The sequence below is a fragment of the Eleutherodactylus coqui genome, chromosome 1 (assembly GCF_035609145.1).
Source record: "Eleutherodactylus coqui strain aEleCoq1 chromosome 1, aEleCoq1.hap1, whole genome shotgun sequence".
In the NCBI taxonomy this organism is placed as follows: domain Eukaryota; kingdom Metazoa; phylum Chordata; class Amphibia; order Anura; family Eleutherodactylidae; genus Eleutherodactylus; species Eleutherodactylus coqui.
The window spans coordinates 284391915-284411485 of NC_089837.1; positions in this window are offsets into that span (position 1 = coordinate 284391915).

Here is a 19571-nt window from a genome sequence, read left to right on the forward strand (position 1 = left end):
TCCTGCTGCTGCTGACACATCTAGATTGCGAGACAGAGGTTGAGGAGGAGGAGGAGGAGGAGGGTGCTTTAGTGGAGGAAGCATACACCGCCGAACATACCACCACCGAGCTGGGGCCCGCAATTCTGGGGGTGGGTAGGACGTGAGCGGTCCCAGGCTCTGACTCTGTCCCAGCCTCCACTAAATTCACCCAATGTGCCGTCAGGGAGATGTAGTGGCCCTGCCCGCCTGTGCTTGTCCACGTGTCCGTAGTTAAGTGGACCTTGCCACTAACCGCATTGGTGAGGGCGCGTACAATGTTGCGGGAGACGTGGTTGTGCAGGGCTGGGACGGCACATCGGGAAAAGTAGTGGCGACTGTGAACTGAGTAGCGCGGGGCCGCCGCCGCCATCATAGCTTTGAAGGACTCCGTTTCCACAACCCTATACGGCAGCATCTCAAGGCTGATAAATTTGGCTATGTGGACGGTTAACGATTGAGCGTGCGGGTGCGTGGCGGCGTACTTGCGCTTGCGCTCCAACACTTGCGCTAGCGACGGCTGGACTGTGCGGTGCGAGACATTGCTGGATGGGGCCGAGGACAGCGGAGGTGAGGGTGTGGGTGCAGGCCATGAGATGGTTGTGCCTGTGTCCTGAGAGGGAGGTTGGATCTCAGTGGCAGGTTGGGGCACAGGGGGAGAGGCAGCGGTGCAAACCGGAGGCGGTGAACGGCCTTCGTCCCACCTTGTGGGGTGCTTGGCCATCATATGTCTGCGCATGCTGGTGGTGGTGAGGCTGTTAGTGGGGGCTCCCCGGCTGATCTTGGCGCGACAAAGGTTGCACACCACTGTTCGTCGGTCGTCAGGCGTCTCTGTGAAAAACTGCCAGACCTTAGAGCACCTCGGCCTCTGCAGGGTGGCATGGCGCGAGGGTGTGCTTTGGGAAACACTTGGTGGATTATTCGGTCTGGCCCTGCCTCTACCCCTGGCCACCGCACTGCCTCTTGCAACCTGCCCTGCTGATGCCCTTGCCTCCCCCTCTGAAGACCTTTCCTGAGTAGGCGTTGCACACCAGGTGGGGTCAGTCACCTCATCGTCCTGCTGCTCTTCCTCCGAATCCTCTGTGCGCTGCTCCCTTGGACTTACTGCCCTTACTACTACCTCACTGCAAGACAACTGTGTCTCATCGTCATCGTCCTCCTCACCCACAGAAACTTCTTGAGACAGTTGGCGGAAGTCCCCAGCCTCTTCCCCCGGACCCCGGGAACTTTCGAATGGTTGGGCATCAGTGACGATAAACTCCTCTGGTGGGAGAGGAACCACTGCTGCCCAATCTGAGCAGGGGCCCGAGAACAGTTCCTGGGAGTGTTCCCGCTCCTGAGCATGTGTCATTGTAGTGGAGTGAGGAGGCTGGGAGGAAGGAGGAGCAGCAGACAGAGGATTCGGATTTGCAGCAGTGGACGGCGCAGAACTGTGGCTGGACGATAGGTTGCTCGAAGCACTTTCTGCCATCCAGGACAGGACCTGCTCACACTGCTCATTTTCTAATAAACGTCTCCCGCGTGGACCCATTAATTGGGCGATGAATGTGGGGACGCCAGAAACGTGCCTCTCTCCTAATCGCGCAGCAGTCGGCTGCGACACACCTGGATCAGGAGCTCGGCCTGTGCCCACACCCTCACTTGGGCCTACGCGTCCTCGGCCACGTCCACGTCCTCTAGGCTTACCCCTACCCCTCAGCATGCTGTATTACCAGTGATTTGATTTCCCAGGCAGGAAATAAATTGGCGCAAGCCTGCAGGCCAAATATAATGTTTTCGCTTTTTTGCAAAGGGAAGGACCCACTGCGTATATTCAATGAACAATAACTTTTAGAACTGTAGGGTGGCCCTGAAAAAGTGACACACAACTTTAGTGTAGCAGAGTTATTAACTCTAGCAGAGCAGGTATTTGCCAGTCAGGAAAGACAATGGCGCAAGCCTGCAGTAAACCGTAGCTGGTTGCGTCTGATTTTTGTACGTTGTCCACGCAGCACACACGTACACGGAGACCTTAGGACTGACACAGGCAGGCCAAATATAATTTCTTTTCCTTTTTTGCAAAGGGAAGGACCCACTGCGTATATTCAATGAACAATAACTTTTAGAACTGTGGTGTGGCTCTGAAAAAGTGACACACAACTTTAGTGTAGCAGAGTTATTAACTCTAGCAGAGCAGGTATTTGCCAGTCAGGAAAGACAATGGCGCAAGCCTGCAGTAAACCGTAGCTGGTTGCGTCTGAATTTTGTACATTGTCCATGCAGCACACACGTACACGGAGACCTTAGGACTGACACAGGCAGGCCAAATATAATTTCTTTTCCTTTTTTGCAAAGGGAAGGACCCACTGCGTATATTCAATGAACAATAACTTTTAGAACTGTAGTGTGGCCCTGAAAAAGTGACACACAACTTTAGTGTAGCAGAGTTATTAACTCTAGCAGAGCAGGTATTTGCCAGTCAGGAAAGACAATGGCGCAAGCCTGCAGTAAACCGTAGCTGGTTGCGTCTGATTTTTGTACGTTGTCCACGCAGCACACACGTACACGGAGACCTTAGGACTGACACAGGCAGGCCAAATATAATTTCTTTTCCTTTTTTGCAAAGGGAAGGACCCACTGCGTATATTCAATGAACAATAACTTTTAGAACTGTAGTGTGGCCCTGAAAAAGTGACACACAACTTTAGTGTAGCAGAGTTATTAACTCTAGCAGAGCAGGTATTTGCCAGTCAGGAAAGACAATGGCGCAAGCCTGCAGTAAACCGTAGCTGGTTGCGTCTGATTTTTGTACGTTGTCCACGCAGCACACACGTACACGGAGACCTTAGGACTGACACAGGCAGGCCAAATATAATTTCTTTTCCTTTTTTGCAAAGGGAAGGACCCGCTGCGTATATTCAATGAACAATAACTTTTAGAACTGTAGTGTGGCCCTGAAAAAGTGACACACAACTTTAGTGTAGCAGAGTTATTAACTCTAGCAGAGCAGGTATTTGCCAGTCAGGAAAGACAATGGCGCAAGCCTGCAGTAAACCGTAGCTGGTTGCGTCTGATTTTTGTACGTTGTCCACGCAGCACACACGTACACGGAGACCTTAGGACTGACACAGGCAGGCCAAATATAATTTCTTTTCCTTTTTTGCAAAGGGAAGGACCCACTGCGTATATTCAATGAACAATAACTTTTAGAACTGTAATGTGGCCCTGAAAAAGTGACACACAACTTTAGTGTAGCAGAGTTATTAACTCTAGCAGAGCAGGTATTTGCCAGTCAGGAAAGACAATGGCGCAAGCCTGCAGTAAACCGTAGCTGGTTGCGTCTGATTTTTGTACGTTCTCCACGCAGCACACACGTACACGGAGACCTTAGGACTGGCACAGGCAGGCCAAATATAATTTTTTCGCTTTTTTGCAAAGGGAAGGCCCCACTGCGTATATTCAATGAACAATAACTTTTAGAACTGTGGTGTGGCCCTGAAAAAGTGTCACACAACTTTAGTGTAGCAGAGTTATTAATTCTAGCAGAGCAGGTATTTGCCAGTCAGGAAAGACAATGGCGCAAGCCTGCAGTAAACCGTAGCTGGTTGCGTCTGATTTTTGTACGTTGTCCACGCAGCACACACGTACACGGAGACCTTAGGACTGACACAGGCAGGCCAAATATAATTTCTTTTCCTTTTTTGCAAAGGGAAGGACCCACTGCGTATATTCAATGAACAATAACTTTTAGAACTGTAGTGTGGCCCTGAAAAAGTGACACACAACTTTAGTGTAGCAGAGTTATTAACTCTAGCAGAGCAGGTATTTGCCAGTCAGGAAAGACAATGGCGCAAGCCTGCAGTAAACCGTAGCTGGTTGCGTCTGATTTTTGTACGTTGTCCACGCAGCACACACGTACACGGAGACCTTAGGACTGACACAGGCAGGCCAAATATAATTTCTTTTCCTTTTTTGCAAAGGGAAGGACCCGCTGCGTATATTCAATGAACAATAACTTTTAGAACTGTAGTGTGGCCCTGAAAAAGTGACACACAACTTTAGTGTAGCAGAGTTATTAACTCTAGCAGAGCAGGTATTTGCCAGTCAGGAAAGACAATGGCGCAAGCCTGCAGTAAACCGTAGCTGGTTGCGTCTGATTTTTGTACGTTGTCCACGCAGCACACACGTACACGGAGACCTTAGGACTGACACAGGCAGGCCAAATATAATTTCTTTTCCTTTTTTGCAAAGGGAAGGACCCACTGCGTATATTCAATGAACAATAACTTTTAGAACTGTAGTGTGGCCCTGAAAAAGTGACACACAACTTTAGTGTAGCAGAGTTATTAACTCTAGCAGAGCAGGTATTTGCCAGTCAGGAAAGACAATGGCGCAAGCCTGCAGTAAACCGTAGCTGGTTGCGTCTGATTTTTGTACGTTGTCCACGCAGCACACACGTACACGGAGACCTTAGGACTGACACAGGCAGGCCAAATATAATTTCTTTTCCTTTTTTGCAAAGGGAAGGACCCACTGCGTATATTCAATGAACAATAACTTTTAGAACTGTAGTGTGGCCCTGAAAAAATGACACACAACTTTAGTGTAGCAGAGTTATTAACTCTAGCAGAGCAGGTATTTGCCAGTCAGGAAAGACAATGGCGCAAGCCTGCAGTAAACCGTAGCTGGTTGCGTCTGATTTTTGTACGTTGTCCACACAGCACACACGTACACGGAGACCTTAGGACTGACACAGGCAGGCCAAATATAATTTCTTTTCCTTTTTTGCAAAGGGAAGGACCCGCTGCGTATATTCAATGAACAATAACTTTTAGAACTGTAGTGTGGCCCTGGAAAAGTGACACACAACTTTAGTGTAGCAGAGTTATTAACTCTAGCAGAGCAGGTATTTGCCAGTCAGGAAAGACAATGGCGCAAGCCTGCAGTAAACCGTAGCTGGTTGCATCTGATTTTTGTACGTTGTCCACGCAGCACACACGTACACGGAGACCTTAGGACTGACACAGGCAGGCCAAATATAATTTCTTTTCCTTTTTTGCAAAGGGAAGGACCCACTGCGTATATTCAATGAACAATAACTTTTAGAACTGTAATGTGGCCCTGAAAAAGTGACACACAACTTTAGTGTAGCAGAGTTATTAACTCTAGCAGAGCAGGTATTTGCCAGTCAGGAAAGACAATGGCGCAAGCCTGCAGTAAACCGTAGCTGGTTGCGTCTGATTTTTGTACGTTGTCCACGCAGCACACACGTACACGGAGACCTTAGGACTGACACAGGCAGGCCAAATATAATTTCTTTTCCTTTTTTGCAAAGGGAAGGACCCACTGCGTATATTCAATGAACAATAACTTTTAGAACTGTAGTGTGGCCCTGAAAAAGTGACACACAACTTTAGTGTAGCAGAGTTATTAACTCTAGCAGAGCAGGTATTTGCCAGTCAGGAAAGACAATGGCGCAAGCCTGCAGTAAACCGTAGCTGGTTGCGTCTGATTTTTGTACGTTGTCCACGCAGCACACACGTACACGGAGACCTTAGGACTGACACAGGCAGGCCAAATATAATTTCTTTTCCTTTTTTGCAAAGGGAAGGACCCACTGCGTATATTCAATGAACAATAACTTTTAGAACTGTAGTGTGGCCCTGAAAAAGTGACACACAACTTTAGTGTAGCAGAGTTATTAACTCTAGCAGAGCAGGTATTTGCCAGTCAGGAAAGACAATGGCGCAAGCCTGCAGTAAACCGTAGCTGGTTGCGTCTGATTTTTGTACGTTGTCCACGCAGCACACACGTACACGGAGACCTTAGGACTGACACAGGCAGGCCAAATATAATTTCTTTTCCTTTTTTGCAAAGGGAAGGACCCGCTGCGTATATTCAATGAACAATAACTTTTAGAACTGTAGTGTGGCCCTGGAAAAGTGACACACAACTTTAGTGTAGCAGAGTTATTAACTCTAGCAGAGCAGGTATTTGCCAGTCAGGAAAGACAATGGCGCAAGCCTGCAGTAAACCGTAGCTGGTTGCATCTGATTTTTGTACGTTGTCCACGCAGCACACACGTACACGGAGACCTTAGGACTGACACAGGCAGGCCAAATATAATTTCTTTTCCTTTTTTGCAAAGGGAAGGACCCACTGCGTATATTCAATGAACAATAACTTTTAGAACTGTAATGTGGCCCTGAAAAAGTGACACACAACTTTAGTGTAGCAGAGTTATTAACTCTAGCAGAGCAGGTATTTGCCAGTCAGGAAAGACAATGGCGCAAGCCTGCAGTAAACCGTAGCTGGTTGCGTCTGATTTTTGTACGTTCTCCACGCAGCACACACGTACACGGAGACCTTAGGACTGGCACAGGCAGGCCAAATATAATTTTTTCGCTTTTTTGCAAAGGGAAGGCCCCACTGCGTATATTCAATGAACAATAACTTTTAGAACTGTGGTGTGGCCCTGAAAAAGTGTCACACAACTTTAGTGTAGCAGAGTTATTAATTCTAGCAGAGCAGGTATTTGCCAGTCAGGAAAGACAATGGCGCAAGCCTGCAGTAAACCGTAGCTGGTTGCGTCTGATTTTTGTACGTTCTCCACGCAGCACACACGTACACGGAGACCTTAGGACTGACACAGGCAGGCCAAATATAATTTTTTCGCTTTTTTGCAAAGGGAAGGCCCCACTGCGTATATTCAATGAACAATAACTTTTAGAACTGTGGTGTGGCCCTGAAAAAGTGACACACAACTTTAGTGTAGCAGAGTTATTAACTCTAGCAGAGCAGGTATTTGCCAGTCAGGAAAGACAATGGCGCAAGCCTGCAGTAAACCGTAGCTGGTTGCGTCTGATTTTTGTACGTTGTCCACGCAGCACACACGTACACGGAGACCTTAGGACTGACACAGGCAGGCCAAATATAATTTCTTTTCCTTTTTTGCAAAGGGAAGGACCCGCTGCGTATATTCAATGAACAATAACTTTTAGAACTGTAGTGTGGCCCTGAAAAAGTGACACACAACTTTAGTGTAGCAGAGTTATTAACTCTAGCAGAGCAGGTATTTGCCAGTCAGGAAAGACAATGGCGCAAGCCTGCAGTAAACCGTAGCTGGTTGCGTCTGATTTTTGTACGTTGTCCACGCAGCACACACGTACACGGAGACCTTAGGACTGACACAGGCAGGCCAAATATAATTTCTTTTCCTTTTTTGCAAAGGGAAGGACCCACTGCGTATATTCAATGAACAATAACTTTTAGAACTGTAGTGTGGCCCTGAAAAAGTGACACACAACTTTAGTGTAGCAGAGTTATTAACTCTAGCAGAGCAGGTATTTGCCAGTCAGGAAAGACAATGGCGCAAGCCTGCAGTAAACCGTAGCTGGTTGCGTCTGATTTTTGTACGTTGTCCACGCAGCACACACGTACACGGAGACCTTAGGACTGACACAGGCAGGCCAAATATAATTTCTTTTCCTTTTTTGCAAAGGGAAGGACCCACTGCGTATATTCAATGAACAATAACTTTTAGAACTGTAGTGTGGCCCTGAAAAAGTGACACACAACTTTAGTGTAGCAGAGTTATTAACTCTAGCAGAGCAGGTATTTGCCAGTCAGGAAAGACAATGGCGCAAGCCTGCAGTAAACCGTAGCTGGTTGCGTCTGATTTTTGTACGTTGTCCACGCAGCACACACGTACACGGAGACCTTAGGACTGACACAGGCAGGCCAAATATAATTTCTTTTCCTTTTTTGCAAAGGGAAGGACCCACTGCGTATATTCAATGAACAATAACTGTGCTGTGGCCCTGCCTACACAATTCTGTCCCTGTAGTATCAATGGAGGGTGCAATGCTCTGCACAGACGATTTTTAGAAAAAAAAAAATGCAACACTGCTAACAGCAGCCAGCACAGTACTGCACACGCTTAAATTTGGCCCTAGAAAGGACCGTTGAGGTTCTTGAAGGCTACACTCACTCCTAACACTCTCCCTGCCTATGCACCACTTCTGTCCCTAATGCCGGGTGCAATGCTCTGCACTGCCGATTTTGAGGAAAAAAAACAAAAAACACTGCTAGCAGCAGCCTGCACACAGGTAGATGTGGCCCTAAGAAGGACCTTTGGGGTTCGTGAAGCCTACACTTACTCCTAATGCTCTCCCTACAGCAGCACCAGCACGATAGTACTTTCCCTCAGCTAACTCACAAGGCATCTGTGGCGAGCCGCGGGAGGGGCCAACTTTTATACTCGGGTGACATCTGATCTTCCCAGCCACTCACTGCAGGGGGGTGGTATAGGGCTTGAACGTCACAGGGGGAAGTTGTAATGCCTTCCCTGTCTTTCAATTGGCCAGAAAAGCGCGCTAACGTCTTAGAGAGGAAACTGAAATTAACCAGAACACCGCGTGGTGCTCGTTACGAGTAACGAGCATCCCGAACACCCTAATATTCGCACGAATATCAAGCTCGGACGAGTACGTTCGCTCATCTCTATTAATGATCAATGCTTCAGTCCACGCCAGGAAAGGTTTTTACTGCAACGACTGAACTTTGCCAACGATGATTACTCAGGATGTAATCAATCTGATTTCTATGGAGGCCATTGGAAGATGTCCACGTGTATAGTCGGTGATGGGTTGCATAAACCATGTGTTTGTTATCCTGACATGATTTTCTTGGCAGAATTGTACCAGGCAATCACGGCTTCATTTCTTTCACCGAGCCCAAATTTTCCTACGATGGTTGCTTCTGGCCGGCTGCCATCTTTGGAATTGAGTAGTCCAGGGGAAAACAAAAACAAAGATAGAGCTCATCTCAGCCATGAAATGTTCTCTGTTGTTAAATCAGTGGGATCAGTTATAAATAAATTATGATGTTTTACGGGCCTTGAGGTGTGATGACAGGTAGTGATTCCAGGAAAGCTGCCTAAGGATGAATTGAACCTAAAATAACCTGAAAATATAACTAAGTGGTCTGCCACTCCCTGGATGCATGAATAGTGACATCCAGGGACTGGCTACAGCCCATCCGGCGACTGTCAAGACAGAGACTCCAGATGAAAATACATGTTGCCAGAGCTCCTGTTCAGAAGGCATCGTTACAACCTAGGAATGGTGTGCTTGTAAGAGAGAAAAGACCAAAAGGAAAGTGGAATAAACAATAGGAAGTAAAACCATACAGAGTTGTTAAGCAACTCTTCCTCTATGGTTCAGTGTACAAAGTGCAAGAGGAAAGTCCTGGTACCCTTCCTCAAGTTTTACACAGAAATATGTTGAAGCCAGCTAAAAGAAGCCCATACCCTAGTCCCATAACTGAAGCCAATTATGAACTGCCTGAAGAGTGGTGGACACCATCATGTGCTCCCATGAGTCCCAGAACAACGGAGACGGGAATCCTTAATAGCAGACTCTCCCCAGAAACCAGAGAACTATCAGACGATCAACCTATACCTGCCCAACTAGTGGGGATTACCCAGACCCTCCACAGTTCCACCAAGCCTCATGCAAAATTCGTCCAGCTGATGTGCGTAAATTACTGATTGTACTATAATAATCTTTCTATGCTGTGATTTATAGCCTAGTTCCTTGCCAGGGACTGGAAAGTTTTGGTGTGGAGGCAGGTACGGGGTTACCTATAAGGAGTTAATACAGGTCCTATGGGCTGCCAGGAGAAAGGGCTCCATTCTTCCATGGTATTGCAGCACTAAACCTCATCCTCATGATGTCACCACCCCAGAGGTATAGGGGTGAATCCACCCCTCTCGCAGGTCCTACAGTCACTAGAAGCTCTGCAAGAGAAAGAAAAGTGATTACAACTGCATTACTGGATGTACTGGAGAGGTGCTGGTGAGCAGACTGTGTGGCAGACATTCAGCCAGACACCCATAAAACTGGCGGAACTGGAGACAGTGCGGAGGGACTGAGACCTACTGTAATGGAGACATCAGAAAGCTGCAGGAAACTTGCTGAGGGGATTACTTTGCGAGCGGCCGAAGCTTGCAGGATGGACAACTGCTGTACACATTGTGAGCCTGTGTGTAATTGGATAAAATAACTGAAGGTCAGTTATTGAGAACAACTGGACAGCGACGATACTCTCCCAAAAAAAGACCGTAACTGAGACACCCTCACTACCAGTAGTAAGTGTACACACTGAAAAAAACTATGGTAGCACGTAACAGCTCTGTCATTGCACGGTAAAATTGGACTGAGTAAAACGTACTATTGAGACATAAGACCGTACATCAAAGACGTTTTGCTCTGGCCTTTAGTTAAACTTGGTGTCTATTTATAACGCTTTAATAGTGTGACGCCAATACTTCTTATAGAATTCTTCTCATAGAGTCTGTTTACTAGTACTGCAACAAGTATTGCCATCAGGCTATAGCTAGATTAGGAAGCATTGAATAGTCATACAATACAATTTGGTTAGTTTCTCTTTAGTCTAACTGTTCTTTACCCAAATTCCTGAAATAAAGAGTGTTTATCTTCTTTTGTACTTCATGGTCTGCATCATACTCCTGTAATCTGTGTTGCACTAACTGCTTGTGGCACTTAAGATAAAAAATAAAAGGTAAAAAAAGTGTAATTTTATGGAAGTGTATTTATTTAATGCTTGATACTGTATCTTTCTAATTTTCCAGCGTGGCATCCTAGTAATCTATGGTGTAAAGTACAAACTAGGCTTGGCAGTTTTGTTGTACAAGAATCTAGCCCCATGTTAATCAGTACATAAACAGCTTGCAGGCCCAAAGGTCACAGAAAGTGAGTGACAGCGAGGAAGAAGCTTATTTCTTACAAATTTTTACAGAGAAATTTTCAGTAACGTTACTGTCAGTTGCTTTGCAATGGGTCGTGTAGTAATTCTTCTTCAAATCTCTCTTTTAATGCAAGGTAAGAAAATGTTACCTTTTATATGTTTAGATTTAATACATCAAATGCACAATGGTGAGTATATTACAATATAGGGCTCATTAAACAACTTTACTAAATAACGTATGCATAAAGATATAATTTAGCATGTAAAAATTCTAATCACAAAAAATGTAGTGTAATTATAAAACATATAGATTATTCATATCTACCCATTGAATTGTAAAGTACATACAATTCAATTTCATATATACATGAGTTTTCCCATTAAGAATATTTAGCTTTCAAATTTTAGATTGTGGGGGCCCTTACCAATCACTAGTACAGTTGACCACAGTCCCTGTTTCTTCCTGCCATTGACTTCCATGGGAGTTAAGGAAACAGTAGAGCCCAACCACACTTGGCTGTTTCTGTAATCCCAACCATCTGGCCATATTGTACAGAGAGGTGTTGTGATTTCAGATGGGAACAATCCATTAAGGCCCAATTCAGTATTTTGCATCAGTATTTGGAAACTAAATCCAGTATTAGAACCAGCAGAGAATGATTTGCATATCTTCCATATTTTGAACCCACTCTTGGTTTAGACCTCCAAATACAGATGCATAATAATGGCCAAATACTGTCACCTGAATTGTGCCTTAGAGTTTAGTGAAACCCCATTGCTTCACTGCTGTGCAATGTGCACATAAAGAAACATGAAAATATATGAAAAAAATAAAATTAAGTTTCCCTTCAACACTGATCGAAAATGTTACCTACACTCTTAATTACTTCCTTGAATTGTAAACATGTAAATGTCCATCAAACTCTCTCTTCTCGAGGTGCAATGTATTATCCTGATCTGTAATACCCAGTCTGGCTGGCTTGGCATTGTCTGTTTAATTGTATTTTTAGTTCTGATAAAAGTCAGTTATTTGCTGCAGTAGTTTATGTGCTATTGTTTTCAGCAGTATATGTGTAATTTTTGCATGCATTTATATAGCATACACAGTAGTTTTGTCATATAACATGTCTTGGGGTGCTGTGCACCTTCAAGAGAACATCTCTGCAGGTGGGGGCTGATTTGGTTGGCTGTTGTGTAGATTGCACTAGCCAGCCAATCATATAAATACCAGCCCCTCTTGCTAGAGGATACTGCTCATTACATCTTTGTTTCTCTTAACTGGGCCCTGGTGATAGGATGTATGCTGTGCAGAGCTCTGTATGCTCGTTGCTGTTTGGTTTGTGGTCTGTAGATATGCAATGCTGTTTGTGCTCCTTTTCAGTTCTTAGGTGTAAGGATGCCTGAATTCCATTTTGTCTGTACGTGTGTGGACGCCTATGTCTGAACTATGTCCTGTTTGACTTTGGAACCGTTCCCTGGTCTTGAGGGTGTGCATGTGTTTCTGGTTCATGCTGTACTATTTGCTGGGGTTTATATCCTGTAACATCTGTATCACTGCTACCTGCTGTCTTTTAGAGATTGTGAGTTCGGCCCTAGGTTCCTGACGTGGGGCCATCCTTATGGGGACAATTGCTCCGCTTATAGGCAGCACGGGCGTAACTATAGGGGATGCGGTTGCACCAGGCCCAGGGGCCTTAGGGGGCCCATAAGGCCTGCCTTCTCCATATAGGAAGCCCAGTTCTATGAATAAAGCATTATAGTTGGGGGCCCTGTTACAGGTTTTGCATTGGGGCCCAGGAACTTCAAGTTACGCCTCTGATAGGCAGGTTTCCCCTCTTGGTGTAGACCATGGTAGGATGTTTCCCTGTTGTTGGTATGACAATGTATTTGTATTGCATACTTGTATTATTTAATAAAATGATCATGTGTTTCGTATATATGCGTTCTATCTATTTATGTTCAGACACTTACTGTCTAGTTTGGGCCTTAGACGTTATTTCCATTCAGATTGAGAGCAGTTGTCCTGCATCATAATAACAGATGGTCTATTATGGATGCCATATGTATGTTCTTGCAGGCAAGGTGAATAGCCCCTGCATTGAACATGACATAGCATTTATGTAATGATCAGATACCACCATATCCACGTCGGTGTTCTTCCACTTTTTAATATATCAATATTATTTTCAAAAGTAATTTGACTTAAACTATAATGAAGTCATATTTATCTACATTTATTAGTTTTGTCCAACTTCTGTTGGTGAGTCTAGTATAAATTATAGACAATACACTAAAGGTCCATTTACATATAAGTGTGCAATAATCGTTGTGTCTAAATGTGAGCCATCCTGCATTTTTCATTTGTCGCTCAGCTTCAGCCTGCATAAAAATCATTGATGGTTCGCTCACTTCTCGTTACGTCTAAAAACTCCCAGCTCAGTGCATTGCACATAGAATGAGAATGTGAAGCACTGAACAAGAAATAAACAATTGTCAGCGAATCAGCCTGCCTATACATTCTGCACGAGTGCGAACAACTAGCGGTGATGTCGCTTGCTTGTGCGCTCGTTCAGGGGCATAAGATTACTTGATCAATAAGTATCAATAAGTAACAATTGTATCTCTTTATAAATCTGTCCAGTGATAAATTTGCATTACTTTTTCTGAAGCCTTTTACTTACATATACATTCAAACTAAACTGAACAGTTCATATACATTTTTCTAATATACAGGTATTCTAGGGGCTTCATTTTTTACAGAGGAAGCTACAAACCAGTTTTTAAGGCTTAAAAGACAAGCATTCTCCAGTCATTTTTGGGAACCTGCTCCCCCAGAAAGCTCATGGACATCCAAAATTACAGACCAGGTAGTGTATCAGAATTTCTAGCAGTATTTTGTTCTTTTTTTTCCTCAATGAGATGTAAAAGTTGCAGACATTTTGATACTCCCTAATATTGCGATATTCTATTTCCCGAGTGACAGAGCCCCAGCCAATCAACTATTGGTGACCTATTCTCATCAGAAGATGGGAGTTTGTGCATACGAGTACACATTTACTGCAGATATGCATTCATTTATCATGCTCTATGAAATGTGTCTTCAGGAATATTGAAACTATATTATGACCCTTTTCGCTAGGAAACAGTACTGAAAAATTGTTCCAGACAAAATGTTTATAAAGACATGTCATGACAGTAAACAAGGAATTAAGTTTCTTTAATACTTGCACTAGATTTTCCACTTTCCCATTCCATTTTAGGAGCAGAAAATAAGACTGTATGAGGGCCAGATAATACACCCAGATCATGACCACATAATACCAATATTATGTTACTAAATAAAAACTATGCAAATATATATATTAGCCCCCATACAGCAGTAGATAACCTATACAGATGCTCTGCAGACCATATAAGTGATTGCAGTACCGTTATATCCAGTGAGAACAGGTGATGTCCTCTATGACTGGAGTTGTTCACATTCCTTTTTCTTCTCTTCTTAGTACAGAATGCCATAACAACTTCTCTCAAGTGCAACATGTCTGCAGAATGTGACACATCTTTGACACCTCAATTTTCCAGATACCTGACTTAGTTTTCAAAAACATCTACACAATCTCCCCATTCATTCTTAGTGTCCCAGGTAATAATAATACTACCCATGTTGCTCCACTTTTCATGCTCTCTCTAGACCCCACACAATAAATGACACTTTTACTGCCTCCCACGCAGTAAAACTGCCCCCACTCAGTAATAAGATAATATGCAGGAAACTCAGGAAACCCATGGCACTGTGATAAAGGAGCAGAAGTCGAAGATGCTGTCAATTGACAATGCCAATAAAGACATTCTCAGCATCTTGGACTTCTGCTTCTCTGTCAGTGCATTGTGGGTCACTTGGTTTTCCTGTATATTATCTCATTGCATCACAGAGGCTTTTTGCTGGTCCACGTGGGGTGGCAGCTACTACCTGGTAAGCATATTTGTGTATTCTGCCTCAACACAACAATCCCAGATATCAATATCCCATTGCTTCTATCTGTTCACTTTACATTCCTGGTGCTCAGCCAATCTGCACTATGGAGCAGTTTAATTTATGTTGCATTCAGTAATAATGCTTTCTTATTCCTCCACTCAATAATAATACCTCTCATAGCCTTCATTTAGTAATAATGCCCTTCATGGCCCCACTTAGTAGTAATGCCTATTATATACCATATAATAACAAAACAGTTATACTCACCTGTGTCGCTCCTCCTGCTTCCAGCCTCTGTAGGCCACTCAGAGTAGTGTGAGTACTGCTGCCAGTTTCCAGCTGGATAGACCTCAATGACCACAATAGGGTCCAACTATCTAGTCCAGCATTTTGTGTTGGATCTGAATAGAGCCTTTGACACAGATGTAAATAGAAACTAGCAGGTTGGATTTTCACTTGTACAATCTTTGTTTCCCATAGATGAATCGAGACAAATATTTTTAGCAGCTGCTTATCTTCCCTCAACTGTTGAAAAAACATGGACATGCTCTTTACATTTCTAGAATTAAAATACTATTAAAAAACGATTTTGTGTATCATTATTAAAACTATGCTACATTGTTTATGAAAGTTATGATATGATGCTATTTCTAACAGTACTATTTTTGATTACTATATTTGAAGGCAAGTGAAACATGGCAGTCATTGGTAACCTCGGTACACTATTACCTAAATCTGGACTCAGACCATTCATCATCCTCTCCTTTTGAGATTGGGTAAGAATTATGACCAATTGACACGCGGTTTGAGGTACAACTGATGTTTTGTTTTTCCTTTACTGCTTCCTCCTCCATGTTTTTTACATATGTCAAATGTATGTTTACTGTTTTTTTTACAGTACAAGATAAATGATCAAATGCTGCTACTCTATCACATGCTTAAAGTACCACTCTAGTGAAAACATATTTTTTCATCCCTGTCCCCTTCACCTGATTGCCTTTTACACTCTGGAGGTCTGAGAACTTGACTAGAAAATGAATCTATAACCCCCAAGTAGATCTGAGCTGGTCAGAACTGAGATCAAATACTCATGCGAAAAAAGAGCCTGGGAGATTCAGACAGAAAAGGATAGCAAACTAAGGTAACAGACTAGCCTATATAAATAATTTGTATTCTCCAAAATGTGTGCGTATGTATATATACATATATATTTTGGAGGATAGCTACAAAATGAATTTTTATAAATCACCGGAGCAGCACTTTAATAAATACCTAAAAAATGTTGTTAAATATAATGTATATTAATATGAAACATAAACAAATTATAAAAAATAGAAGAAAATGTTTCTAGTGAAAAATGTCCTAACATAAGGTAAAGTGAATATTTAGAATCTTAACCCCTTAGTGACGGCCCTATAGTGTTTTTACGCTCTAGCTGAGTGGGCTTTATTCCTAGAGGACGTAAAAACATCCATCCTATTAGGATTAAAGCCACGCGGGCTATGTATGTGCCAGCTCTATGCTGTTGGTTCCTGGAGGTAGCCGACAAGATGGAGCTTCCATCCTAGGCCGCAGGGAGCTCCCCCCAGCAATGCAATCTGCGTTATGCAATGGATAGCGCTGATCACAATAAAGTCAATAAAGAGTAAAAGAAAAAAAAAAAAGGTTCAGCTGCCCTGATGTATCGGATCCATCAGGGTAGATGAGAGTACTCACTCCGAACCTCAGTGATGTCCCGCAATGAACTGGTCCTCTGGGACCTGATGCGTTCTTCTGCGCATGCGCTCCAGACATATGGATCCATGGGGACAGCTGATAATACTCGCCCTGATCCTCTGTGATGTCCCGCGGTGATCGGGTCCTGCACTTGGCTTCTGCGAATGCGCTGATGTGGCTCGCACGCGCAGAAAGACGGAGAGCCTGGCAAATTTAAAATCTGCCTGCACCCGGCTGTCGAAGATAGCCGAGTGCAGGGAGATGTGACCAGGGACCGTTGTATGCGGTTCCCGGTCATATGATCACTGTTATCCATCAGATAACAGTGATCATAGAAAGTTAAAAAAAAGTAAAAAAAAAAATTTCATCTCCCCTTATGGATTGTATCCATGCGTGGATATGAAATTACATAACTAAGGTCCCCAGATTTGTCCCACAATAGGATCTTTACCCCGGCTTAGGCACATGCTGCGCCCCCGTCAGCAAAATGGTGGATGCATGTGCAAAAGTCGAGGATTACCCAGGAAATGTAAAATTTCCCTGTTCCTGGCTACCAAAGGTAGCCGAGACTCTGGAGATGTCACGGGGGGCTTCAGTGAGCAGTTCCTGGTCACGTGATCGTGGTTATCCAATGGATAATGGCGATCACGTAAAAGTTAAAAAAAAGTTTAGGTTTCATCTCCCCTTATCGATGCAATCAGTGAGAGGAGATGAAACATTTTACCGGAGGCCTCTGTATTTGAACCCAGACACAATCCTTTTCCAGGACCTTCCCGGCTTCTGCACATGCGACCACCGGCAAAATACCAGATACATTCGCAGGTGCTGGGGAGAGCCTGGGAAACTTAAAATCACCTTGCTCCTGGCTACCAAAGGTCGCCAAGAGCCTGGAGCAGTGAGCGGTGGCCTCGTTGAGCGGTCCTGTAATAAAATGGTGGGCATCTACAAATAGACCGGTCTCATACAACCAGATAGGAATTATAGATTCTGCATGCGTCTGATCCACGGTAATATGCAGATGAATAAAATGCATTGGATTACACAATTCTGCTCACATTAGCGGGTTGGAATTATGTAATCCACTTGCAGAAAAGAGAACGCAGCAGGTTTTATTTTACCGCACATATCCGCAACATAAAGTCCATTGTGCTCCATGGTCGTGGATATACCCGCAGCCCATACGCAACTATATTGTGTAGGGTTGCAAGTACCCACGTCATCGATAGGGGCCGACCTAGGAGATACAAACAAAAAACTGTGTACTGCGCATGACTGCCTGTGTAAGTATGCAGTTATGCGCAGTACATTACGCGCCCGTACGCAGCACCACGGCCAGGCTCACAACTGGGATACGCTGCGGGCCTCTGCAAGTGGATTCAACATATGGCCGTGTGAGTCCGGCGTCATTCAGACCACTACCTGTCAAACGTAATTTACAAGAAGCGTCAGGAACGCTCGCCTTCCTGCAGTTCCAGGAGCAGCTTGTTGAGTGCCTTCTGTGTGAGACTGATGCACCTCAGCAAGATTATGAAGCCTCACAGAGTGCCACTTTTTACACCCCATCCCCGCTGCTGGGGTAATAAAATACCCCCCAAAAAAGCATGGGTGGAGGAGGGATACCCAGTTTAATTGCCCCATGTGCCCATCCCAACCAGGCCCCCGTAATTACTCCTGTCTTCGGACATGCCACACAGTTTACATTATTACTTTTATGTCTCTGAACACAGGACAAACAGGAGTATGCATTTTGCGGTGAAAGCCGTCATTCATGCGGTGCTATACAAAAAAAACTGTTTTAAAATTGACACAATTGCCAAAAAAATGAAAATCATAATTTTTTCCTACCGCTTTGCTTAGATTAATTCATAAACTGTGGGGTAAAAAAAAAGCAGTACACACCTAGATGAATTTGTTAAGGGGTCATTTGTAGGGGTTCTCTATCGTTTTGGCCGCTCAAGGGCTCTACAAGTGGGCAATGGGGCCTAAATCACCTTCAAGCAAAATGTCTGTTCTGAAACCACTGGCTGCTCCTTTCAGTTTGGTCCCCCTTGTGCATACGGACATAAGATTGGGGCCACAACGGGTATGTTTCTGAACACGGGACAAACAGGAGGATCCATTTTGGGGTGAAATTCTTCATTACTACCCTGTTTCCTCTGAGAATAAGACCTACCCTGAAAATAAACCCTACCCTAATTTTTCAGGTAGGTTTGAAATATAAACCCTACCCCAAAAATAAGCTTTGCAGTCCTCGTTCACCCACACAAGATCACTTCCTGGTTACAGGATTCATAAATACCACCTCCAGGAAGCTGCGATGGCTCTGATTGGTTTTCAAGCCCTGTTCAACCAATCAATGCAACGCTCGATGAACCAATGTGATGGCTGCAATTGGTTCGTCGACCACTGAATTGATTAGCTGAGCAGCGGTTGAAGAACCAATCACAGTCATTGCGTTGTGGAGGCAGGATTTATAAATTGGCCAATCAATGCTGCGGGTCAGCATGTCGGAGCTCCGGAGGGACCGGGACTGCGCATGTATAATAAGACATCCCCCGAAAATAAGACCTGGTGCCTATTTGGGGGCAACAATTTACATAAGACGGGGTCGTATTTTTGGGGAAACACAGTATGTATGCTGTACCAAAAAAACCCTGTTTTTAAAATGACACAATTGCCAAAAAATGAAAATCTTATTTTTTTCCTTACGTTTTGCCTAAAAACAGGTGGAAAAAATGTGCGTCATGTACAAAAGAATTATCTTTAGCATACGAATTGTTATGCAAAATGTGTATTGCAAAAGTTATCAAGGAAGAGTCTGGGGAATTGTATAGATGATATTTAAAAATTGATTAGGGATGGTTTGCTCTACTCTGGCATCTCAAAATCCTAGACCATCTACTTCCTCTGTTCCAATATCGGTGAAGAGAACAAGTAGTTTTGGTAATTAATCTAATTCGGAAAAAAGCGCAATATTCTCTGAGGTTGAGGAAAGTGAAAAGCTTAACAATTCTCCAGATGATAATGATGACTATAAAAATGTATCTTTAATCCAGACACTATAGAGGAATTAATTAAGGGAATTAGAGCCACTCATAACATGGATGAGCCA